The sequence below is a fragment of the Bombus terrestris genome, chromosome 17 (assembly GCF_910591885.1).
Source record: "Bombus terrestris chromosome 17, iyBomTerr1.2, whole genome shotgun sequence".
Taxonomy (NCBI): domain Eukaryota; kingdom Metazoa; phylum Arthropoda; class Insecta; order Hymenoptera; family Apidae; genus Bombus; species Bombus terrestris.
Genome location: NC_063285.1, coordinates 10,217,036 through 10,244,851, shown reverse-complemented (window position 1 = coordinate 10,244,851; position 27,816 = coordinate 10,217,036). Strand labels below are relative to the sequence as shown.

The 27,816-nt window shown below is 39.7% G+C and overlaps 1 long non-coding RNA gene across 10 annotated transcripts in view; it reads right to left on the bottom strand.

Annotated features, from left to right (window-relative positions):
* The window catches only part of LOC105666653, a 410,566-nt gene that overhangs the window by 254,852 nt on the left and 127,898 nt on the right, over positions 1-27,816 (bottom strand). For 5 of the 10 annotated variants that reach the window (XR_007227027.1, XR_007227028.1, XR_007227038.1 and 2 more), the window contains one exon: positions 20,889-20,951. The exons of 2 other annotated variants lie outside the window; for them this stretch is intronic. This is a non-coding gene — a long non-coding RNA (uncharacterized LOC105666653). Of the gene's footprint in view, positions 1-453; positions 472-20,888; positions 21,172-27,816 lie in introns of those variants that run through there. 3 more of the 10 variants (XR_007227029.1, XR_007227030.1, XR_007227034.1) reach the window with 3 other exon arrangements.

Sequence of the window (27,816 nt, the reverse complement as noted above, 5' to 3'; positions counted from 1 at the left end):
TGCCTTCCATCTCAATGAGCCTGTCCTTCGGTATCCTCGCTTCTGTCGCTCCTCTTTCTTCCTGCGGTTGCCTCTCATTGCCTACCGCTACACGGCGAACACGTTCCCCCGTTCGCGTGCGTTTCTGCCGTTGCCTGGGCGATTTGCCCGGCATGCACACGGCCTCCGGAGTATACACGAGCACAGTATTTACGCACGCATGCACGCATTCCCGCAGTTGCTCCAACAATTCCAGCCATTCGAGCGGGAAAACACTAAGATTCGAATGCGATAAGCGAACTGGCAGTCCGTAGGGGCATCAGCATCGGCAGAAACCAACAACAACATCATGCGAGCGTTGCTCATCATTCGTCTGTCTTCTTGCTCGTTCGAAAAAGAAGAAAGAAAGAAAGAAAGCAATTCTCTCGTGGTGCGTGCAGCGGTACGTAAAAATATGCCAATGAGAAGCCTTACTTTATCGTATTCCACGTGGCAAATCTTCCCAGTCGTATCCAGATGAATGGCGCGAAATTTGACATACTTGCACAGCCAATTAATTAGCAGGAATACGATGGGACATTAAATTTCGCTGGCGAATGCGACTAAGTAGAACCAAGTGCAGCTTACGGAGATTCGTTTCGCGTGTTAGAAATTCGAACGAGTCTTTTGGATGCGACGTACGTTGCTGCGTATCGTGCGTCGATGTTTTAAATAAATAAAATAAATGCGTGAAAATCCGCAGGCTAGTTACGATAAACGCGGTACTGCGGCGGTACTGTGACGAAATGTCGATTGATTGTTCCATCTTTTCATGCGGATACGCGGTCGACTAATCGACGATATTGATCCTGACAATATGAGTGGGAGCAACGAGAAGACTTTGGCGCCAGAGAAATCTCGATGCAACCGGAACCGTTTAAACGCTGCATCGTCCATTTGCGCTTCTACATGTAATAACTTAATGCCATGTTGCATCCTGTCGTAATTCACATGGTTAGAGTTATTGCAGCGGCGGTCACACCGAAACTTTTCACACGAATGGGGTCTCAAGCGCTTAGCACCTGATTAGGGTTATGTATAGCTTGGACAAAGTGAGATTTTTGACAGCAGTTCGCTTTAAAGCGAGAGACGGGGGATTTCGTAAGATACCTGGAAGCGTCGATCGGTTAATTGTTACGTGACAGAGACTCGCTCGCAGTTAATTAGATTAAGGGCTTGTGCTTGTATGGCGACATTAATTCAATTGGCTTAATTGAAGTCTTCTTCTTCTTCTTATCGATGGTGTTCGCGCGATTCGCGATATTTTTGAACTTGCGATGCAGCGCTTCGCGGATTAAAAAATTATATTTCCAATATTTTTGTATAGTTTTGCAAAGTCAATCAGACCTACGTACATGTAGTTTTTAATAAGTGGAATTATACTTGCCCAATGCTTGGCAAATTACAATTTAGTTTAGCTTGTAATTAGATTGTGGATTTTTGTAGCTGCAAATTCATGTTGCTACGAACACAACCGAAAGACCTGGACGGAAATTTGTTTCACCTGCTGAATATTGTAACGAGGACCGTACCTTAAATATTTCATATATTTCTGCATATTGTGTGCGTACTGTGTATTTCTGAATCTTTAAATTTCCCATAAAAGTTTAAAAATCCGAGTGTCAGCTTCATTTCGTAATTACGTTGGTCCATGCGTTTCCTAAACAACGGTATACCAAGCGCGCCACGATTTATCGACGATAGTACAAAATCTTATAAACTCTACGTACAATTGCTGTATCTTGAACCTTGATGAAGTAGCATCCTTAATTTACCTTATTTCACCCTTCGAAAATATATATTCATTCGTCCTCTTTGAGATCAATTTGTTTTTATTAATAGCATAGCGTAGTGGTGTGTGTTATGATATATCTAAATTAAAAAACAAGAACATGGGTTCGACATGATTTTTAAAATGATGAGTGTCAATTGATACAGATGAGACTGCGCGTATCATTTAAAAAATCATATCGAAGCCATGTTTTCTTCTTAATTTAAATATATCATAACACACATTACAATGCTGTGTTATTAATTAAAAAAAAAAGAAATTAATTTCAAGGAGGATGAATGAATATAGATTTTCGAAGGATGAAACAAGGTAAATTAGCAATGCTCCTTCGTAATGTGTTAATAATTTTTTGTTCAAGATACAGCAATCGTACGTAGGGTTAATAAGATGGATCTGGTATGATACTTGCGTCACGGATTATATTAAAGTCATTTGATTTAATCCAGTTTTTGTGGCTACTAAGTTGCAAGCTTTTGTTTGAGAAATGTATATCATGCAAATTTTGCGCGTCGCTCTTTGCAATTTGTTTCGGGGATTACCGCCATGTACTCTTTTCACTTTAATATATAAAAGCGGTAGGGCACAGACGCTGCTTTGTAGAATTTTACATTTTTATTATAGAATTACATATCACAGGACGAAACAACTGACTTTACTAGCTAAAATATTTCGCCCCTTTTGTTACTGAAATATCACGCGATGCAGTTTTTATTTACCATATATTTGCACTCGAAACAAAGTGGTTTCGCGTGCTATGCTTTCACGAAACTTGTAACAATATTTCTCCAAAGTTCCGCTCATCGTTTCATCCCTCTTGCTTCGATGAAAGGGCGACCATGCGTGTGCTAAGGTGTACGAGTAATAAAACCGAGATGTTTGTTTCTGAAATAATAGCTCTTCAAACATTTACTCGGAAACTATAATATTTTATGCCGTTCGAATTTCCCCCGGAAACATCTTTGTGTAATGGAATGAAAGAAAGATTGCAAAGTATACGCTTGAACTTGAAGATTCAGCTAGCAAAACAAAGTTGCACTACTTCAATAAAAAAGAAAAAATATAATAAGTTCTTTATGCATGTGAAAGAGTGGAAAATTCTCTTCCGTTTTAACTTCCTACGCTTCGATTTGTACCTTTGTCTCCGTTTGTTAGTCTAATTCTTTTGATAGAAGAATAGAAAATGGTAGAGAAAATTGGAAATCATCGAAACCATGGCTTCCTGAAGAGGACCATTGCTCGTACTCTGGCAAAACACGACCAAGAATCGTAACAGGCCACAGGAAACTCGCCCACCAGTAGATCTTGAGCGAAGAAGTCTCAGTTTATGCTAAGTTCGCCTAACAGTGGAATACATCATCTTTCAATTCATTACAGAAGGTACATCGTCATTCGTCACAGAAGCCATTCCAGATGAGGCGGAACTTGGGAGACAGTTTAAAAGGCGTCGAATCAGCCCAAAACCTACCAGGCGTGACAAATACGTGGAACTAAACAGGAGGCAGAGAAACGATGAAAAATGTCCGCGCGAACGTGTATTCAAAATTAGCCATTTTTGTCGGCAAAATTATATTTTAATTCCGAGGGAGAAATTACCGCAAGTGGATAAAAAAGAGAAGAGAAAGATAAGAGAAAAAAGAACGTGGGTGGAATGGAATTTGGAACGCAACAAGAGGAACCTCTATACCTGTAACACAACTCAGAACTTCTACCTGCCGATACATGGGAAATCCATGAACAGAAGAGATAAGGTCTTATTGTTCCGACTAAGAACCGGCCAAAATCATCCATGACCACATTCTCGACCATACAAACCGGCCTTCTGTGAAAATCAGCTGCTAACAACCATCGCGCATCACAGTCGAAGCCGAGATCCTCGAGGGAAGAGCCGAGATCTTCGAGTTATCGAGCTTTCGACGTACTGAAATTTCCGAGTGAAAGAGGTTTGGCGAGCGAAAATTCGGCGTGCGGAAGCTTCGTACAAATGCACAATGATATTCGCCTTAAGCTTCCTCTTGGAGCACGTTTTATTCGACACACGTAAATACGAAAGTTAAAGACGCGAGGGACGTTGACGATTGTTATAGACGACGGGAAACGATTAGCTTGTTAGCTTGTTTTACGTTGTTCGAGACAATCGTTGCGGTTAAAAGAGAGAAGACAATATCGAACGAATTGTACGTAACGCCACGCTAACATCTAAGGAATACAATTCAATTAGTCAAAGACTTTGTTGGATGGCTAACTCCTCATTCTTGCTACAACAAACATCACAGACTTATCCTGCAACAAACATCATAGACTCATGCAGAAGAAACATCATAGGCTCATGCTGCAACAAACATCATAGACTCAGACTCATGCTGCAACAAACGCCCTAATCTCTGTTTCTCCTGAACTACGAGTCTTTTTCTCGTCATTGCTCCCTGACCGTTGTCCTGGTCATACTATCATCCTGGCGACTAGGCTACAAGAACAACTGCTCGGCAATACACTAAGCAGAGTTCTGCCTAGTGAGTAGCAGCGTGCAGTTGCCCGTTACGAACAAAACCTCCAACTTTCCAACTCGTTGTCAAATTTCCACCAGCCGGAATCCAACAACTTGATCCTACGAGATGAATCTGCTTCAGAAGCTACCTAACTCGTCGCTAACGACCAAGAGGTCGACTGGACGGAAAACTCAGAAGGAAAGAGAACGTGTATCGTCCACTTGCAGTCAAAGCTATGCCATCGCGGTATTCTGGCAATGTTAACCTGTTGGTAGCAACGCGAGGCTGAGCGCACGTCGTTTCACAGGACGCAGGAAAAATGCTAACGGGGCCGATAGGACCGAAAGTTTGGTGTAACGGCGCGACTGAGAACAGTAAAACCGTGGTCGGTAGTGCGAGGCTCCTCTCGGCAGCGCGGCGCCAACAGATAAATTTACCCTCTCTGCTCTTTCCCCTCTACTCGCTCGTCCGCCACGTACACGCACATATCTACACAGATCAAGTACCCCGATCACTCCCTCCTCTTCCTCTTTTCTAGCTGCTGCAAGACTCGTTCCTCCGTTGCCTCTTTCACGAGACCGGAGTCGCTCCATCCTCGTCCGCCGTCTCCTCGAGGTTCTCGCTCTCCGGTGAGTCGCGCGCGACCGCCTCGCCTTTCCTCCCTCTCGCGCCACGCGATTCTTTCCTCGTCGCGCCCGTTAACCCAAGGAAATATCTCCGCCGACTCTCCTTTCACATACCACCGACAGCAGTCGAAGGCCTCCGCCACGTTTATGCGCTCTTTGTGGCAGCGACACGCCGCTCGTCGCGGCGGGAAAAGCGCCACGCGGCTGCTCCTTTCGAACGTTCCGCCGCGTTCCTCGCGGAGCCCTGCTCCTCATCGCCGCGAAATTCGAAATGGAGAACGCTGATGATCACCGTTTTGCCTCGGATATAATAGGAAAATTATGGTTTGTCGTTGGCTTTGGTCGTTCGCATAAACCGGACACGCACCGATATATATAAAACGACCTTTTCGGCGGAAGAATTATTCATCGACGAAAGCCGTGTTTCTTGCACTAACGTTTAGCTAATTCTTCGTAGATTTCAAAGGTTCGATTTCAAAGGAAAAACGGCGCAAACGATGACCAACGTTGTCTATTCTCTGGCAAACATGGCACAGTGCACACGACTCAGCTACTCGTCAGCTTCTGCGAAACGGATCGAGATGGAACGTACTTTGTTTTACTTCCTGGTAGCTGTAGTAAGCCACAGAGGAGAAAAAAGACGGTGGAAATTCGCGAAGTAGTTTCTGCGTGGCGCGAACAGACGCAGGGAAATTGGAAAAATTAATTTTTTCCAGTACAACAATTTTTGCACCACCGTTTCATCTCTTTTTATCCAATGCACGAACACACAGACCTCCTAGCGTTTTACAACATAATAAATAAATAAATAATTAAGAAATAATCGCAATGGATAAGCAAATATGAAATTAGAATCGAACGAAGAATAACGTTGTTCGAATAACGTTGAACAGTGTCTGAAAGTAACGGTGCACACTTTGTTAGAGAATGGTTTCGTTCTGTACTGTAAACTGCAATGGAATGCATTCGCCCGAACAATGTAGAGATTTAATTATTGCATTCACGAAACATAATGTTGAAGATCGGTAGCACGCGGAAGTAACGTCTTGACGAAACAATAGTTGAGATCACGTTGTTGATTCTAATCGTAGCCTGTTCTAAATTTAGCCAACCTTTCGTTAGTAACGAAGCTGGTTAATATCGATCAGATTTCATTGATTTATACGTACGATTATTCTATCGAATAGACGCGAGAAATAAATATTGACACGGGATATCAAATTAACGAAGCGATACAAAAATGAAGAAGAATCGCGCAACGAAACGATTATTACGGTATTCTTTGCCAAGTCAAATTTCCAATATCGCGGATCTACTTGTCGGCATTACAGTTCCGATATAAGAGAAAAACGGTTCATAAATATTCAGAAATTACTGCATTACTTTCGTACGAAGTGTAAATGAAATAAATTGTTGACGAAGCGACTGATCGGTCAGGATTCCTCTACGCGTGGAAGAGCGCGATTTGAAAAAATAATATAATCTTCTTGACGTACCGTTCGTATTTTTATAGCAATTTTTGTAGCAAAATATGTTAATTAATAAATAAATAAATTATGGTAATTACTTGTTGGAATATCCACATTTCTATTCTATTGGATTCGATTAGGCAAAAAAAGCGTAAATCTATTGAAAATCGTTTGCCACGAGAGGAGAATCTTGAAATAGTAATTAACCTCCTGATGATTTTCCAGGTTTACTCGAGTGATTGTAATTGTTGCTTTGATACTTGCGAATGCGAGCGTACGTAAATGATTTCGATCGCAGAGAAGAAATGTCAGTTTTCAAGGCACATTATAAATATTCATGGCGAATCGAGACGTAAGCTTATCGATATTTTCAGAAAGGATATTTCTAGGAGTTTTCATATTTATCGCGGTGTTTGTAAGCGTCTTAAATGTTTATGAATGGGATTATACATGCGCCAATGATTCTAATTACAAATGTTTGTTTACGAATGTCAATTTACAAAGCGGCTTTATAAATATTTACCAGCGATTGACGTAGCTTATCAATATTCTTGAAAAATCTTCTAACAAATAAGATAAATCTAAGCGATTTGCCAGATTTACCAAAGCCTTTATTACTGTCCTAATATTTATGAATGGGCACGAGTATAAGCACATCGATGATTTTAATTACAGGCTGTAAATGTTAGTTCGCGTTATCGATATTTCTCGACGTACCTTATCGGAATTCTTAGAAATAGCATTCTAATGATTTTCCAGATTCGCTGCAATCTACATAGCGCGTGATTGATTTTAATTGGAAACAACCAACACACAGGATTACAGAGCGCATTAGGAATATCCGTCATGCATTCATCGCGTATCTTATCGATTCGATATCTTCGTCTGTGAAACGTTTAACAGGTGAAAAAGCAGCCGGTAAATTGTACTGCTATCGAGTGTCAACTAATTAATACACCGGGCGTTTATGGTTTATGCGATAAAATGCGTGTTTTATTTGATCGCGTTGACAAAACAAATCGATGGCTGCCGTACACTTTGCAAAATTTATCGAGAATTAGCTTCGCCATCGGCCACGCTTTGTTTGCATTTATTATATCGCCAACGCCGTCAAATAGGCGATGATAATTCCTGCATCGAATAGTTTTCCGCTGTTCTAGCAATCTTTTCTTAAATGTTTGATCATCGCTGCTCGTTTACTTATTGGTAATTAAACAAATTTAGAAAGAGATAAGGAAAGAGAACAGAGATTGTGTAAAGAATAATATTATTTTGATTTATATACCTAGAGAGAGAGAGAGAGAGAGAGAGATTTAATTGCAGTCATAAATCTTGAATTTCTTGGCGACGTGTAGGTAAGAAATAGCTTTCCATTAAATTTTTCAATTAAATTTTGTCTAATCAAATATTTAATGCATCGTCCTATTATTGATAGTAATTGGATGTGATATATAGAAGACCATTTGGTGGCAAGATTAATCGAAAATGATATAATTTTTAATCATTTGCACGTACTTAGGTAAATTACTTGATAATTTACTGTTAAACTATTAATTTACTCTTTTCGAGTTTACAACTTTCCCGTTGTGCTGGGATCTGCAGTTAAAGAGAGGAAGCTGAGAAACTAGTGAAAATTAGCCAATAACGAGTTATTCGATGCAATTATTATCGAACGAGAAACGTTCTTTTAATATTCTCCTCTGTGCGATATTTTCCGAAATTAAATGCAAATAAAAATCGCGACAAACGACGAAGAAAATGTGAATGTAGAAGAGAGAAAAATTCGAAAGAACCGGAAGAAATAAAGAAAATTAAGAAGCCTCGACAACTTCTGCAAGGCAATTAAACATACTAACAATTGTACAGATAAATAAAATCGACCAATGACATACTTTCCAAAGAAACAAATAACAAACGAGCGATGTAAACAAGAAACAAACATTTTTCTAACTGTAGGCCAGAAGATGCGAAGAAAACAAATGGAAATGAAGAAAAGCTAATGTTTCCTGCGTGAATGCAGAAGATAGAAAAATTCGAAAGAAACAGAAGAAATAAAGAAAATTAAGAAGCCTCGACAGCTTCTACAAGGCAATTAAATAGAAAAACTGATCAAACATACAATGGCATATTTTCCAAAGAAACAAATAACAAACGAGCGACGTAAACAAGAAACAAACATTGTTCTAACTGTAGGCCAGGAGATGCGAAGAAATCGAATGGAAATGAAGAAAGAAGCGGCAGTGTGTAGGCGTCAGAGTCGCGCTACGTGAAACTAAGCGAGGCAGAGAGAAAAGTGAAAAACGCCGACGGTTTCTCATTCCCACGAGGCAGCCTGAATCAAAAAGAAATCGAGCAGAACTGGACCGCGGAGGGAGAAGACAATATTTAATTGCATCGCGGGACAATGAATCATACTTCATGCGATATCTTTCGCCAGCGCCTATCAGATTAGATGTTCCCATCGCGCATTTAAATAATCAAAGTTGCGCGCATCTCCTCCGTGCGCGCCTCTTACGCAATCTCGTCGACGTTTTTGACAGCTTCTCTCAATTTATATCATTTTTTTTTACTTTCTTGTTTATCACCGACGTAGAGAAAAGATCGGGAGAAAGTTGTGACAGGATGTGCGTCAGAAATTAGAAATTTTACCGAAAAGAATCTGCGAATCTTTTCGTGGATTTTCAAGCGATGAGAGAAATATTTTCGAGGCTAATTAAAGAACCATTGACATGTTTGATATTAATATTCTTAGTTGTTTCTAGTATAATTTAGTATAATAAAATCTGAAAATTGTATACTTCTGAGGCTGGCACATTGGCATCTAAATTTCTATGCAACGATTAAATTATAAATTTTATATAAATTTCTAAACGATGGTACAGAGTGTAATACTTAAGTTCAATGTCTAATTTATATAAAATAAATATATGTGTATTAAAATAAATTTGATAAATTAAATAAATTTCAATATTGTGTATGATATAACAACAATTGAAAATAGTATTAGATAATGTTGTAAATAAAATGTCGGTACAGTGAAGAATGTTGATACTTAAATCAAAGTTGATAAGCCGCTCAGCAAACAGAAAGTTGCGCTGATTTTCCCTACGAATGAAAGTGGAACGGTAGCAAGTGGCGATGTTTTCAGAGGGCTCACTTTCTGCTTCGTTCAACCTCAAATATCAGCGATTTTTCTACGATCGTAAATGATACCAACTTTTCTGCGACCGCAAATAGAAGAACCACAAGTGGAGCAATTCGCTCTCAACACACGAGTACAGCTCAGTTATCTCGACGAGACTGTTCTAACTTTTGCTTCTCCAAAAACATTAACTACCAAACTGTGGCGAACCTTACGAAAGGTGAGCTCGATCACGGTTCCCATACTTTTAGTTTCAACTGGGTTTTGCAGATTTACAGATATTCAACTTTGACAAATTCTATTCAAACACACAATTTCAAGACACAACTGCAACACACAATTGTAACATAAAATTCTAGGAAAGAACTCGAAGACAAAATTGCGAAGCTGAACTCGAAGACAAAATTGGAAAGCAGAACTCGAAGATAAAATTCTAAGACAGAACTCAAAGACAAAACTCTAAGACAGAACTCAAAGACAGAGCTCTAAAACAGAACTCAAAGACAGGTCTCTAAGGAAGAACTCTAAGACAGAACTCGAAGACAGAGCTCTAAGACAGAACTTTAAGACAAAACTCTAAGACAGAACTCAAAGACAGAGCTCTAAGACAGAACTCAAAGACAGAACTCAAAGACAGGGCTCTAAGGCAGAACTCTAAGACAGAACTCGAAGACAGAGCTCTAAGACAGAGCTCTAAGACAGAACTTTAAGACAGAATTCAAAGACAGAACTCAAAGACAGAGCTCTAAGACAGAACTCAAAGACAGAACTCGACGACAAAACTCGAAGACAGAACTCGAAGACGTCTGCAATGATACAAAAGAGTTGATATTCCTGTTGGTCAATTCTTGGAATTGGAATGTTGGCTGGTGGAAAGAAGGTGGGAGGAAGGTAACAGAACTGCTGTGGAAGGAAGAGATTTATTGAAAAAGTTTAATGGCTTAATGAAGACTGTGTTTGTAGATTAAACTTCTTTATTAAATCTAACGACGTATGCGCGCGTAACGAAAATAATCGTCCGCTCTTCTAAAATGAATAATTTGAAAGAAATCTGTCTCGTTACTGTTCTGCTGATCGTTGTATTCTGGCGAATTTGTATAAAATAATTTTTCCAATATCTGACGCAAACGTACAATATCTGCGCGAAGCATCTCTGAAATTCTTTGCTTGTTGCTCGAGTTATTCACAACGGTTCGTGCAATTATCAAAATTATTTTCACTCGCGAATTTCTCTAAGAAAACGCTCCATCGGAGAACGGTGGCGGTTTAAATTGTAAATAGATCTAACGGAGCAAACGACGCCGCGATCGTATCAAACATCCTCGGCGCACAACAGCTAATTTTACCATCGAATTAATTGTATGTATATCGGAAGAATAATTCGCGCAACGTTAATTCCTGTACGAAACAAAACAAGTCGCTGGTAAGCCCCTGCGATTTCAGCATTTATCACATATGGCCAAACCAATACCACTGATGCGTTATTAAATCAGACAACAAAATCCTGCTTTAAATCTATTGCAAATGTACCGTCTCTTTTGTTCCATCCGAATTCGATCATTGCGAACGCGTCCTCCAACTTGCTGCGTTACAAAAGATTCTTTGCCAATGGTTTGGGCAACTCTAACAAAAATGAGCAACTGTTTTTCATATTACAACCGCGGCTACAGGAAGAAAAGTCAAAGGAGAAAGAGAAGAACGCGTTTTCATTTCTTTTTTTGAAGTTCAATGGCGCGTGTACGATTAACAGCTGCGTTATCTTTCTAAGTGGAAAGGTATACGTTTTCTAAACCGTCAGTCGCCGATCGAGTTCCCGCATTGTTTAACGATAATTAAAAAAAAAACGCGATAAAATTGCACAGAAGAGAGGGAAATGGACAGAATCGGAGCCGTGTAAATACACAGAGAAGAATAAGACAAAATATACGGAAATGCGTAAAGCATGCGGATAAAGTGACGCTTAACGAATGAAACAAATGAGCGTCGAGCTTCTCTGCCTTTTTACTTGGCCCGGCAAAAATAAGAAGTCGTATAAACATCGTCGGATCGTCGGATTTACAAGTTAACACCTGTTACTGGATTTACACGGTCGCCTATGCTTGCAGCGTGCTGCTTCTTTCGCCGCTTTCTCGTCACAGTGAAATCAGCAATATTTTTACACACCGGTGCCGGATAAACGCAGAACGAAAACGAAGCGGATAGCCGTGCAGCAGGGAAACGTGGCCGGCAAAGGTTAGCCGTGAAGGCGTAGAAGAGCGAGGGAATTTGCGCCGCGTGGGCGTCGGATCTGCGTCAGCGAGCTCGAATCGGCGTCGCAGCGCTACCTCGTTACGTCGAAAGACGGATAAACGGCACCGTTATGTCCAATCAGAATCGCGACGTCGAGGCAGACGAGCGTGCAAAGCACGAGGACGACGACGACGACGGGCTGAAAGAAGCTGCAGCTCCGAGAAGCGGAAACCGGACGATTTCTGTCGCGAAGCGCGCCAAAGGAAAGTCGCCATGTTAAAATATAATGGAAGGAATATAATGGGACGAATATCGAAGCGTGAGAATCTTTGGGCCGAAAGAATGCGGCGGAGAAAAGTGGTTTACACGGCGGATCGATTTCTCCATTAAACGTATCCAATGTTACAGACATATTGTGGAAATTTCATCGCCAATTCACCGGATACTATTTTTCTTTGTCTCTCTATCAGTGATAACGATTTTATTGCCACGTCTTATCGTTGCTCGCCGATGTCTAAGGAACACGCGTCTTACCGAGCCCGCGTCATTCAATTGTCTGCTGTATGGATTTTTATCGAGACATATATTTTCCACGAATACGTCTAAACAACCTGCTATATTCGCTGATATAATTTATATACGATCGGGGAAATTAATATGAAATGTGTAACATTATAAATTTACGTTGGAAGTCTCACACGTGGAAACGTATTACGCGCAGCCTGTGCATTTTTCCGCGTTGATCGATGACAATCGACGATATGGATAAATATGATAATAATAGTAACGCGTTGATATGCAAATAAACATACTAATAACAGGTTGTGCAGAAAAATATTAGGTCGCCCGAAAGGTGTCTTTCCTCGGTCACCGCTTCTAAGAAAACTCCACATCTGGTGTTTTTAGTTTTCCAAGCACCGAAGCCACAGACAAAAGACCATAAACAAAGCAGACCGTAAACAGTAGACAGGCGACATTGGCTTTCAGTTATAGTTTCAGGCTCAAATGATATCGCTGCTTGTAATTACGCTTTTGTATTAAAATTTATTTTCTACCTTTACAATTTATCCACGCGTTCCTCTCTCTAATAACCTCGTCTCTTACAACGACGCATCTTTATACGAACATGGAACCTAATCCGTGCAACGTTGTGGTCTTTAGTTTGATAGACTAAAATGGATGGAACGTAATTCGATGAAATGATCTAAAACGAAAAATATCGCGAAAGGAACTTTTTCTAAAATAAGAAATAAAAATGATCGCAGTGAACCTGGAGAAACAATGGCTTCGTGAACCCTTCACGGAGCTTGTTGCATTCGCGAAAAAATATTTTCTACCGAACCACGTGGCGCGTCTATCAAACTCGAAATTTCTATACAAATTTTTCCACCAATTACAGATATAAAAATACCGTTGTAAAATGAATACGTCCTTTTATCTATTGTTCTATTTGCGCATTGTAAGGTGCACGACATTGTTATATAAATTACCGCGTTATATATTATTGTAATGGTTTGATAAAATGACTGACGCTTGTTATCGAGAGGGAATTATTTGTTCACCGGAATTATAAATTAAGCGCTGACAGCAACGATTCTACAAAGCGGATGTATTGTGCGTATAATTGTAAATAACGCAAGTGTTGCGAATTTCATTTAACCTCTACCAATACCGAATCCTATTGTATTTTATCCAGCTCCTACGTTTTTCACCATGTTTTCGTGTACGTATTTTCGAACGATAAACAATCCAATAATTAAATAATTATTCCAACAATTAAATCATATTCGAGTAATTAAATATTTACTCGTTCGCCCCCGTTGTTCGAATAAAAACTTGTCTCTTATCATTCGACCAAGCTACAGAAAATGAATTTATTCGTTTCTACGTTAATATTTTTAGCATATGAAGCTTCGTTAATTTCCGCCTCGAGTTTCATCCATTAACATCGAGGTTAATACTCCAACTCTTCCCTTTCTTAATCCGGCAGCTTAAATATCGTTAATTAACGTGTTAATGTCGGTCTTTCTCTTTCTAAATATATCAAATTAATTTCATTATTAGTTTAACAAATTCGTTGGCTCTTCGCGCGAGATTTCCCGCACGACTTCGGCTAACATCGTTGGAAATCGTGTCCTTAATTAGTCGGAAAAGTGGATTTATTTATGCAGAGTACACGCATCCGCGTGGAATTTCTATCAATTTTCAAATGGCGCGAGCTTCGCTTTGAAAATTCACCCCAACAATGGCCAGGATGGAATTGGAAAAAAGGAAGAAAAAAAAAAAAAGCGGGGAACGATAAACTCAAATACACTGAGCGATGTTTTCGTACGGCTGGAAATTGAAACGCGGGGAAAAAGATGGAAAGGATCGTTCGAATTTTCGATACAGTGGCCCTGTTATTTCATACGACGATCGCTAATTTTCTATTACTTCTACCTTCTAATTCAGATAATTCCCTCTAAACCGAATGGAAGTTTGTTAGCGTGAAATAAAAATTCGCCGAACCAGCTGCGAGCCGAGCGTACCATTCGATATTTTCGAAAAGCCACGTTGCCACGGACAATAGAGGAAAACAATACGCATGAAATAATATTTTCAGCGTTATTTTTATACAAGTTTACGCTCCGATCGTTATTCTACTCAAAAAGCTTCGCGATACATTATGATTTTTCGATCATGTTCATTGGGTGTGATATCGGTGCGTGCTACGTGTTGATCCAAAATATTGCGCGCTTTCGAATAAATATAAAACAGATATTACACGCGTGGTTGATGAGAGGAAGAGGAGAGAGAAAAAAAAAAAAAGAAAAGAAGAAAAGCGACAGCTGAAAAATGATTACTTTCGTACGAAGAAATAAATATAAAATAAGCTAACGCTACCGGAAGGATTAATTTGAAAAATACACGGCCAATGGCGAGTGCGCGGGTACGCGAAAATATTACGTTCGCTGTTTCGTAGAAATACTTTGCGCATTTTTATTTTATATCCGTGGACAGAGACAGGAAGAAAATTTATTTTATCTCCTCATTTAAACGGTTAACGCAATTGCTTTTTTTCTATTAATTGCCAAACAATATTTGATATGTCCATCGGGGGGGAAAAAAATACTTTTTAACAATACGACTCGTTATTTTTCTACGTTGCAGTGATACTCGCTGAACCGAATTTAATAAAGTGCGCTCGCGCCCTACGCACATTCCACGTGAATTTGTTTGAAACAAAGCAGCATGGAAATGAACCTTGCCGCCGCGTTCCTGTCATATTTTTTCCACAGAAATCGCTTATCCCTTTGTACCGCCGGGCATATCGAGCATATTCAGATGACAATGGCAAGAAGCAAAGATTAGGCGCGATGCTATTTATAGCTACTGTAGTAATTTATAGCAATGATCGATACTCGAGGATCATCGAAACAGAAAGTAAAAGAATAAACGACGAGAGGAGACAAAGGAAACGAGAACGTTCTTCGGGACGGTCTACTTACGCTGTGAAAAAAGTTGTAAACAATAGGCAGGCTAAAAGAAACTCGTCAAAATGTTTACATGGTCAAAGGTGATCGCCAGACTCGTATAACAAAGAACCAGGAGAAAAATAAACGATAGAAAAAAGCAAAATAACGTTTGTACTTGAAGAAAAAGTGCCTGCCACGTAAGCAATTTTTTAATTATTATCATTTAACTTGTACTTTACGATTTACGAATTTTTCTAGCACATAACCAATTTGTTAGATGCTTAAATTTTTATTTATTAGGCTTATTAGTATTGTAGTTATTTAAAAAAAAAAAAAAAGGAAAAATTCCCAAACGTCTGTTGCTTTTATCGTTGGTGGGCGAGGATCTGCCCTCAAACGAATGGGATTTAACATAAGAAAAGAGGTCGTTCCATTATCCGAACGTTCTTGTCCCCTGCTAGTTCCACTAATTATGGAAGGCTCTGCTATATTTCCAAGTTAACAGCGAGTCTTTACATTTTCTTGAAACTTAGAAAGCCTGGCGACGATAAAAACACGGGATTACCATAAACGAAGCGGTAAAAAATAAGCCGGCAGACGTAACAAGGTTGAAACGACGGCCGAATGACAGTCATTTGCGTAATTCTTTCTTAGACAACGGCGAGTACGTTAAATAAGGAAATTTCGAGTAGCGGCGTCGTTGTTCAAGCATCGTCTGCAACATGTGCTTGCGCTGGCCAAGCCAAGTGTGCACGGTGCCAGGTGAACGGTGCAACGATCGTCGAGAAAGTAACTGGTGATCCTGGCTCTTGCGTAACGAGTTTCATGGACTCGCAAACGCGCGCCGAGCTTTTTCAAAAAGCTTGCGTAACGCCATACCGAACGCCGGGTCTAAGAAAACCAGCGTTACCCAACCGCCGGCAATTCCTATCGTCGTGATCCAGCTCGAAATCGCTTTTCTCGCAACCATTCGACCGGATATCGATAGGAAGAACGGCCTCTGTGTGTCTTGGCGCACGGCCATTTACCTCGAGAAAACAATTTTCCCGCCCATACGAAACGTCTTACGCGGCCCAAATGAATCTCAAACGAATTTCGCACGTTGTATATGAAAATCGTGATACTTGGCGCGTGACAAAGTGGATAGAAGTAGCGTGGCAGATGTAAAGCACAGTTCGTTCGATACGACCAACGAGGCGTATTGTCGTGGTCGTCGCGTTTCGCTTTCTCGCCAGGAATCCGACGATCTTGTCGAGCCGCACAAGAACACGTGTCTCATGCACCTGTATCACGCTATGTGCTGTATAGTCCATCAACTATTTCACCACGTCTGCTGTCCTCTGTGTAACGCTGTTACGTGGTTGGTCCCGGATCAAGAAGCTTAGCTTGTTGCTCTTCTTGTAACAAGAGTTTGGTTTATCCTGGACACCGCGGTATTTCCATTCTCGTTCGTAAGCGTTGCGCAATCTGCTGGTTCCTTGGAACGCGCGATTATCGAGCTGGCATTGTTGTCCTCGGGACGATCGTTTTCGATTTTAATGGAAAAGCGTCAGCGAAAAAAGGCCACTGCGAGTATCGCTCGGAAATAAAATTTCCTTTTGCTTGAGAATGCTGTTTACGTGAGATACGCTACGTTGCGGATTTTTATGCAAATTCCTATTCCTCCGAATGTAATTGGACGTAAAGGTAGAGAATCTTGATGGAAAATTTCTTGCTTGATAGATGGTGTTAGAATGCGAGATATTTGGCATATTTCATATATTTTCGCGTGTTGTGCGCATTTTTGAATTTTTGTTTAATTGCGTGAAAATCAATGGCACAGTTATGGGAACAATTCACGCTGCATTTCTATGTTACGCGATCAGTTTTCTAAATTAGGCTGCGAGTATCATGTGCCCCAGTCGTGGTTCAGCATGTGCGTGGATAAATCTGCTTCAATTATTCTATCAAATAAGAAACTCTCCATTGCCACTTACTACCACATTCTTGAGGGAAATACGTAATGGGTTTGCATCGTTTCGTAAAATACGAAATTCTTTTCATCGCCGGTCAACGAGTCCTCGAAACATTCAAATTCAAATATTTATAGTTTCACAAGATCATTTGTTCAATAAGTAAAATTATTTACTAAACGAAATATTATTTTCCAAAGACGTTTTAGTTTTATATCAATTTATTGATTACTTACTGACCTTACTCACTGATCGCCAGAAGCTTCACTGTGTGAAACGTAAGGTACAAAATAAAATTGAATACTCGACAATTCAGAAACTCTGCTAGTCATTAATTAATGATCTAATCAAGCTACCGAGCTAACTAAAACAAAATATCCGAAATAAAATGTTTATTGAAATATTCAGAGACTGGGAGGAATTTGCGTTCAGGTTGTTCGCCTAAATTTTTGCTCAAATTTTTATTATCGTGTTAAACGTACGAGTTTCTTGCAGCCTAGGCGAGATTTCAAAGTAACTCTTTAAGCTTCATTAATTTCCTAATATTCGTGTTCTAATAATCATAAACGAGGGTGCAATTTTCGAGTATACATACAGGTAGTTAATTATTTATAACATGAAAATAATTCTCCAATTCTATACTAATGCAAAAATGAAAATTAAATCCTAAACGAGACGAATCTTCCTGTTGCTTCTTCTTACTTTTTCCTACCTTTTGTTATAGCCTTGGTATAGTAAAAAAAATATAAAGAAATTTTTGATATCTACCCGTGCCATTAGGCAAATGATTATACTTCTGCTAAAAGTCTTAACAAATTTTAAGCTATAAATATTGAATACATAATTTATTGTATGTTAATATTCTATACAAATATTAAATATATAATTTATATATTAATTGTATATGAATACTGAATGTATAGGCTAAATATTAACATTGTACGTAAATATCAAACATATAAATTAATTTTTAGAATAATGAACTTGAGAAAATTCATTATTATTTAGATATACTAACAGAATTTTTCAACAATTCTGTAAATCTTCTAAAAATAATCTACAACCCTGTAGAAACATTTGCCTACAAAATTATCCATTTGAAATCACATTGTATCATGCAAAATGATTTTTAATCGCCACCACCGTGACGATAATAATTTGTTCAAGCATCTAATTTATTTATCGATCGATCCATCGAAAAGAGTGAATCGATTATAAACTTAAAACCGCACGTGCGTTCTGCCTTCCTGAATAATAAATATCAGTATTTGGAATTGAAATATTAACGAGTACTCTTCGCCAGAAAATCTGACGTCATTCTCTACCATTAGAATCAAGTTATTAAATTTCTATCATCATTTGCATACGGCAAGTATTGACATTAATCGCGTGTTATATCAAACGATGGATTTTTACGACGAGATATCTCGCAGTCAATAAAAAGCTGCAGAACATGAAAAGTCACGTTTTCTATATTTTTCTTTTTAAGCAAAATAGTTTTAAAATACAATAATAGCTCGTCGATCAATCGTACGATATGAAAATTGTCTTTTTATTTCATTTCGAAGGTAAACGCGATTCTTCATTCGCTTTAAAATTGTTACAATATTTCTCGTATTAAATAACATTCAAACGCTGCTTGTCTTAACAATTATGCTTTTTACTTAATCTCCGGTTTTAATTAGAAATCGAGAAAACACTGGCATCTTCGAATGGAAAACGGTAAATCAACGCGAACGTGCTCGTCATGTTTTCCTCCTGTGATCTTCAAACGCAAAAATTTATCACGAATTTTGCTAATCGAAACGTAACTTTAGCTCGCGGTATTCGGCAAAAATTGTCGCTCTAAATGAATTCTAAAAATCTACTATAGAACTCCACTTATCTGAACTGTATTCGCTGCAACAAAATTTTAGTTCGCCGATTAAACGGACCGTTGATTGAATTCAGTGACAGTGGCGACCGAGCAAATACGAGAAACAGCCGTAAACTCGACTAATCGTATTGTGAAAACTCTCGTTTCCATTTTCTATAAGTTTCTATAACGCTCGATACAGAACTCGAGAATATTAAGTTGTCTGAAAAGTTTCTTTCCTTTTCTAAGACAATAATTTCTCTTTTATATTACTTTATCGAATTAGGTATCACCCATTTTCCTTCTATTTCTATTATTATTTTCCTGCATAATTCAATGAACTAATATAAAGCTAAAAACAATGTGCTTCTATTGTTTCTTTATAAAACGAAAGAAACTTATCGGACAACCTACTACTATCAATAGAATTTAATAAACACCATAAATATAGACACCTTGGAATTTCTTTGGAATTTTTCGTTTTATAAGACGATAATAGATGAACAATTATTTCTGTTTTATATTATTTTACTGAATTAGGTATTATTTTCCTGCATAATTCAATGAACTAATATAAAGCTAAAAACAATGTGCTTCTATTGTTTCTTTATAAAACGAAAGAAACTTATCGGACAACCTACTACTATCGATAGAATTTAAGAAACACCATAAATATAGACACCTTGGAATTTCTTTGGAATTTTTCGTTTTGTAAGACGATAATTTCTATTTTATATTACTTTATCGAATTAGGTATCACCCATTTTCCTTCTATTTCTATTATTATTTTCCTGCATAATTCAATGAACTAATAGAAAACTAAAGACAATGTGCTTCTATTGTTTCTTTATAAAACGAAAGACACTTATCGGACAACCTACTACTATCAATAGAATTTAATAAACACCATAAATATAGACACCTTGGAATTTCTTTGGAATTTTTCGTTTTGTAAAACGATAATTTCTATTTTATATTACTTTATTGAATTAGGTATCACCCATTTTCCTTCTATTTCTATTATTATTTTCCTGCATAATTCAATGAATTAATATAAAACTAAAAACAATGTGCTTCTATTGTTTCTTTATAAAACGAAAGAAACTTATCGGACAACCTACTACTATCAATAGAATTTAATAAACACCATAAATATAGACACCTTGGAATTTCCACTTTGAGTAACAACGAACTCCTATTATTATCGAAATATAAACGAAAAATATAATCGATAAATGGACAGAATCAGTTTAGATACAGTGGCTGCTGTACAGCGCAGTTTCTATAACTCGACAAAGATATTGTTTTCATAAAATAGATAATTTCATATAATAAATAAAATAATATTCATAGAATAAATTCGTTCAAACGATTGGAAATAAATATTTGCTTCGAGCAAAAGGAACACGTTGCAATAACAAAGATCGTAAAAGTATTCTCCAATTTGAACAAATTCAAACGACAAATCTGTATAATTACATTGTTACTAAATTTCAATGAAATAAATAAATAAATAAAAGATCTTTCGCATTAAAGCATTAAAAATAAGTTTCTATTTTAATCAACTAAAGTATGTACGCCATTTATTCCTAAAATACTATTCGATGAAACATAGGAAAGAAAAGTTTGCATAGTAGCGATCGTTGCAAACGCGTTATTTCAGATTTCGCACGTCATGGGCAAAAAATTCCCGTACAACGCAATTTCCTGTAACGCGAATTCCTATGCGACGTATTAATCGCGTTGTACGAGGATCTACTGTGTTTGTCGCGCATTCGTCCACAGAACAGACAAACGCAGTTTCGTTCTACGACGTACTCCACGTGAATTAACGCGATATTAATTATAAATGTTAATCGCTTACCAACCGAGGCTCGTCTCCAGCGCAGGTTAAGAAGCAGCAGGGATGCTCGTCCGTGGGCCGCAGCTGTTGAAACGCAAGGCACGGAATTCGTAAGACAGCCAATGCGAAGATAAAGTAGCGCAACGTATCGTTTAGGAGAAATTTCGCGACGAATATTCGTCACGCGACTGCGAGAACGTGCTACCGAAACCGAAGGAGAAACTCGACTGGCCCGTGCCCTACAGACGAACGAGTAGGACGATCGCGTGGAATTTTCACGACTTCGAACGACACGTACCTGTGTTTATACTGTGTGATTTACGACTAATTGCTCTTTGGAAATGAAAACAAACCGTGTACCTGGCACAAAGGCGACGCGGCTCGCGTCCTACGACGGCCGCTCCACTGACCTTCGACACGGACGTTCTTTTACATTTTCTTTTCGACGGAGCAAATTACGAAATTTCAAAGAGAGACATTTGCGGTGGACGGGAAATCGGGGAAACTGGAAAGCACAGGGGAGGAGAGTATAAAATCTTCGAGTTATCGAGCTTTCTGTTAAAGAGCTTTAGCGAACGGGAACTCGACGTACGGAAGCTTCGTACAGATACATTCGGTTTAAGGCTCGTTCTTGCAACTCGTTCTATGCGACACAAGTAAATACGGAAGTTAAAGACGATGGCAATTACGCGATTTTTACAACAATGTACCTTCGTACGAAGGTGAGACCAAGTCTGTGAAATGTGGCGGTGTAATCCGACGACGTAATATAAAACAAAATACATTATGCTTCTATTGTTTGCTCGAAGCGAAAGAAACTTTTCGGACGACCTGATACGTTTGAAGATGCAGAGTCAGTAGACTTACAAAGCTGAACTTCGACTGGTAGGAACCTGGCCATTCGAAATTGCAGTCTGGCCGCGTGACAAATAATTCAAATTGAACTGAGTCTTCCGCCGATGTCTACGGCGTTTCGCAGCGGAGCAGAAGAGAACGAAGTTCGCGATCTTAGGAAGGTTTTCCAGTTACGGAGTTTCCAGTTGTCCCACGTATTTTTATCGATAGCTTTCGTCCAGAGTTCCGCGATATTATACCTTCGCGAGCGTCGAAACAAAGTGAAAAGGGCCGAGCTCCGAGGGCCGCGTAAGTCCCAGTAGAACACAGATGAAAGAATCGACCCCGCAGACCCCGAGAAATCCGTTTTGAAAAAATAATTGCCATGCTGACCGCGGACAACAACGCGGGACAGAAGCTGCTACGCACGGTTATCGCCTGTGGTTGCTTTCCGCCCGGGAAACAGAGACAGTGGCTGAGAAGACAGAGAGAGAAATTGGAAAATAGGGAAACCAGAAGAGAAAAGGGCGAGGGAGGAATACGACGATGACAAACGGCGACGTTGACGAGCACCGAGATTCCTCGAGCTAACTGCAGGCTGTCACACTCGCGTATAACGCGCTATTGGCCGCACACCTGTGTCTATAGCTGTATTTATGTGCATACGAGGGAACGCGTGTTAGGGGACGACGCTCTACATAATAATCCGGCCATGCACACACGTAGCCAGGCCTTTGCTGCCTTTGTACGCAACGTTGGCTACGCAACGGCAAACACGCTGATAACGCGGTTACGAACAGCGGACGAAGATGACGCGGTTCTCTTTAAAATTCAACCTGGCCGCCCGTACACGCTGCTCTTCATCTATTATTGCTCGTATTTGCGCGTATTTATGCAGCTATGCGCCGACCCGTGTGCAGCTGAATTCGCTCACCTGTTTGCTCTGCGTCCACGTCGCTGCGTGTGCGTGCGCGTATGCAGAACAGGTGAACGATGATTCTGTGGGAAAAGTGAAGCGCGTGGCGCGACTGTGGGGTGGAAATTAGACCGACGATTCTTAGCAGGTTAATTATTGGCTCGCTTGGCGGACGGAGTTATGGATTGGTCGAGCGTTTAGAGGGTGGAAGGAGGGTAAAAAGGTGGATGATGCTGCACGCGTGGCCTCGCGGAGATTTCTTCGAAAACACGCGTGCCAGTGAACGTGTTAAAGGGACGGGGCGTGAACGTAACGAAACCGACTGGGGGAAAATAATGTTGGAGACGAGCATAGGGAAGAAATATGATCATATGAAGGTAGGCGTTGTTTTAAATAAACTTTTTCGCCGGCCACGATTTGTGAACTCTTTACGAATGACAGAATGTAGGATTTAATTTTTAGTTTCATTTGTTTAGTGCACGTGACATTATAATGTTAGGATATCAGGCAGAATAAAGCTACGGCTAAATGCTCTTTCTGCATGCAACCATTTTTTACAGGAGAATTTATTTTATCTACTCCTAGCATTATAATAATAACACGCAATTACGTTTAATAATAGTAATTTAATTATAATATATTCGTTATAATAACAATGGGGGTGGAAAAAATGTTGCGATAAAATATAACCGGGCGTTTTTCTTATTAAGCACGTCTGTTTATATAATAATTGCGAAATAGAACGTCACGAGGGAAATATCAAATTTGGAGTAATTCGTCCTCCTATTGCGTCTATCAAGTTCAATGTATTTTTATGAAATTCAAAGGAATTCCATTGCTTGATTTATCATCCTCGTTGCATTTTTACAATTACAAGCTTCCAATTGAAACTGGGTTATAAAACGTGCAAATGTTACACGATCATTTCACTGTTATTTTAACGCGACATCTCGACGGGACATTTCGCCAACTAATTTTTATTTCGAACTTTTCATTCGCATATTTTCTCCGCGAATGCAAAATGTTTGAGGAAAGTGATATTAAATTATTTAACGAGAGAAAATTCCCATCCACCAGGCATCGTATCGTAATTTTCAATTGTCTTGGCGGAATTGTAATTTGTAATACGTCGATGAAGAAGGACAATCGATCATCGCACGTGGTGAAATTCATCTTGCGGAGTAAAATCACAGTGCCAGGAATATGCCGCGTCCTGACCAGCGCAAGTTAATTTCGAGATACAGGCCAGCAATTAAAAGTAATAGTACACCTACTTTATCAAATTTCCCTAATGATATCAGAGATATGAGATTAAATTTATGGCATATTATATCAGTGCACATATTAAAAGCAATTATTTAATGTAACGATCGTTATTTATTGTCGTTTAAATGTTTGAAATTGGTCGAATGGAAAATAATTTCCAAAGCATAAAGATAATCCCGTACCGTTCTGTATGGCGTGTTTGACATTATTTGAAACAATTCACGGCGAATGTTTTGATAAAAAAAAAAAAGGGAAAAGAGAAGAAAAAAGAGGAAAGAGAAGGGGAGAAAAAACCATGAAAATGGAGATACGAGCATTGTTCAGACGCTAAAAAAACGGATTTAATTTTATGGAAATGTGTGTAGTCTAATTGAAGAGATGGTATTGAGAATCGTAAATTGCTTTTTAATCGACGAGTTTCATGAAACATTTCAGGTGAAATATGAATTGTCATTTAATGCGCATCACTTTAATAAGTTATACAGGTTTATACACATACTTCGGTTGATTTAAAAATAATAATAAAACAAAATGGCAAACCGAAATAAATGCCCCGTTCGTTTCATCACTTTCATTTAGGGATTAAACGAAATTGATAGTGACGAGTAAACTTTCCAGTCCCTCCGCCCTTCCATATTATTTTACCTTTTATTTTACAAAATATTTAAAATTCATGACAGTAAATGATAAAGAGTTTTCAATATCGAGAAGTTCGACGCGCAAATAAATTAATCGCAAATATTTAAACGATACGCTTTGTAACTTTGCATAATCACAGCACGTGATAACTGGCGTGAAAGTAAAAATACTCTGACAACTTTCCTCCATGAATTCCCCACCGAGTAGACGTATAACGTACAAACGAACGTCGAAATCAATTGCCAGCTTAATATCAAAACATAATTTCCATCACTAGCAACGTCTACTCCGAAGCGTACGAATCTTCGATCGGTGTAAAAATCGGCCGTTTAGAAAAATCCTACCTGTCCAAGTTCCATATATTCTCACGCATTGCCGATTGATTGGTGCAAGAATCGGGCGATTTCAAGTAATTTTTCGATCGTTCGCGAGCGACCAGCATTCGTCTATTTGCTAACTTTATGTAAGAAAAAAAATACCAGCAGAGAGCCGAGACGTTGGCCGAAGTTGGCCATAAAAATCTTCGTCCTCCAGCAAATACTCGTGGGCGAAAAAAAATGTTAAATTCGCCCTACTTCCTTTACATCTGTGGGGCTGCACATCCGCTTAACGAAACAAGTCGCAGACACGTTTCTTCGGGTAGCAGTTCTCTCGCAGGAATTTCAAAAAGCAACGTGAGGAGGACCGAAAGCTCGTGGATTTTCTGCGGTTTCAATTGTTCGAACGTGGAGCGGCAAGAAGCTGCCGCCTGAAACAGCTCGTCTGATCGGCGCTCTTGTCCCGCGGACCAACACTTGCCACAAATTCCAAGCTACTTAGCGCACTTGTCATTCAGAGACACGCGGCGAAACATTTACTTTCCCCCCGTTGCATACATCGGTCTGTGCACACAAAGCGCGTGCTTGCGCATGGTACACACGTAAAAGTATGCACGTACGTCGGCAAGGTCGCCGTACAGTGTGCCAGACACGTGGTTTATCGTGCACCTTGATCAATGAGCGCGAGTGAATGAGCCGAATCGCGCCTCAACTCGCTAATCCACGCTACTGAGACGAGCTACTCGCACAGCCTGGAAAACGAGGCAATTTGTCGTTCGAAGAGCATCGCTCTACGCTGGGACAAGATTTTGCGAAAGTTGTGCTCTGTTGATCCGGAATTGGATGAGGAACAGCGCATTTTTCGGAAGTGGCTTAGTATGACAGTTCGCTAAAATTCACGTTGCATCGTTTTTCCCCTTTTCCTGTGATTTTCAATTGGCGCCTCTCACGCTTTTCTTTGCGACCTCACTGTGTGCAGCGACCTGTGTGTACACCAACAGGTATATTCGCGGTTAGAAAACGAGAACAGCAGACGAGAATGTTGTTTTCCTTTTGCCTGTTCTCTCTCTCTCTTTTTCTTTCTCTCTCTCTCTCTCTCTCTCATCGTCGTTTATCGAATCGGGGAATCTGGACAAATTGAACGCGGAACGAGAGAGGCGGATAACTTGATGACGCTGGGATTGTGAGTTACGACGACAAAGAAAAGCGTACGCCACGTGGATCGCTGTATTGGCGATAAATTGAACCGGTTCGGCAATGAACATGCGACAATGCGGATTGTTTTCGTCGGTATATCGAATTACGTGGAAATTTGAAGTTTACGATGTCGTTACGACAAGTGTTTCTACCTTTTCTTTTATCTTCGCTTGAAATTAACTTCAGGTAACGTGCAGGTTCGAGCAGCAGGTGTCTTTACACGATTTTTACGCCAACTTCTTTCTTTATTAATTCATTCACGTTTATTGGAATTTACTGAGATCTGTTAGAACGAAATCCTGGCTAATGGTTTGATTAAATGGCTTCTTAATTGCTTGAATTTCATGAAATATTTACACGCCAGTTCTACTTATATTTTTAACGACAGTTGTATTTTGGCAAAAGAGAACCACTTGTTACATAAAACACTGTTAAAGTGGCTTTCTATCGGGAAAGGATATTAACCTGCTCGTTTCCAAGTGAAACATGTTAATCCTATTGCAACGAGCAAACACTTTAAAAGCTGCAATTAGCCTAATAGACTTCTCCATTAAAAGTGTCGATTCGCTGAACAAGACCAATCGCAAAAAGTGTATGCGCCGATCGTTAAAAATGTCGCTTTTCCGCCCGACACCTAAACTATTCCACTAATATTGAAACACCAAACTCTATCAACTCATTAGCCCGTTAACGCTGCGCAGTGTAACTTGAAAAAGCCGTGAATTAGCTGCTGAAATTCAACCACCGAACCAGGGTAGATGCAAACTCGTGGATTGAAGGTTTAAGCTGTTTCAGCTTTTCCACTGTCTCCTGTCATCTTCTCGAGTTTCTAACCGTTCACAGTCCTGTCGCAGCGAAAATCAGGCGTCTAGAAGGCTATTAAAAAATGTCAAAAGGAAATTGCAAATCTCAAAAAGAGGTTGAGAGACAAGGCGAAGCGTTACAATGGACTCAGCAGCGTCAAACCGCGTAAATCAGAGAAACACAACGTGGACATGAAAATAAAAGTCGAAGCGCGTCCGTGCAAGCTCCGCAGCTTCCTATCGTTGGAGAAATCAATCAAACGAGTGCGATCGAACGACATCGCCTTTGCTCTCTCGCTCTTTCGGTTTTCCCTGGAAAAAAGGAAAAAAAGAAGAGACCGGTCTCCGGTGCGTCTCTATTTGTTTCACGCTGATTGATCGAGGGATCGACAGCTCGATTCTCGGACGAGGTCGCCGGCAAGAGCGGCACGTGGCGCGTTAAATATGGTAAACGAGCGACGTGACAGCCACCACGCGAGGTCCAGTTTCCTTCTCTTTTTCCCCCCTTGCCCTTTCGTTCTACACGTGCAGCGACGCCGCAAAGCGCATTCCCCGACCTGATCGCGGATATTCCACGCGTCACGCCACTCGCTTCTTGCAATGCACGTTCGTCAAGCGCGATCATCGATCTATCACCGTGTGCCGTTCGTCAATCGGACGGATCGACTCGGTCACGCGCGCTCCGAAGAAACGTGATTCACCGACTCCCTTTACCCTACTTTTATCGACGTTTCTGTGGCGTAACGCAGTTTCGCTGTTAAAAACTGCAAGCACTCGATACCTGCACGTGTGTTTATTCGATCATTCGCGATCGGGAGTCGTAAATTCCCGTTACGATTAGATAATCGATCGATCCCCCGATTTCTGTTACGATAATAGGGCTGGTTCAATTCAGCTTGAATTAACACTGAATTAACAGGTATAAATTAACCCTTAGAATGCTGTGGACGGAGTACTTTTTCGCTAGACTCAACTCT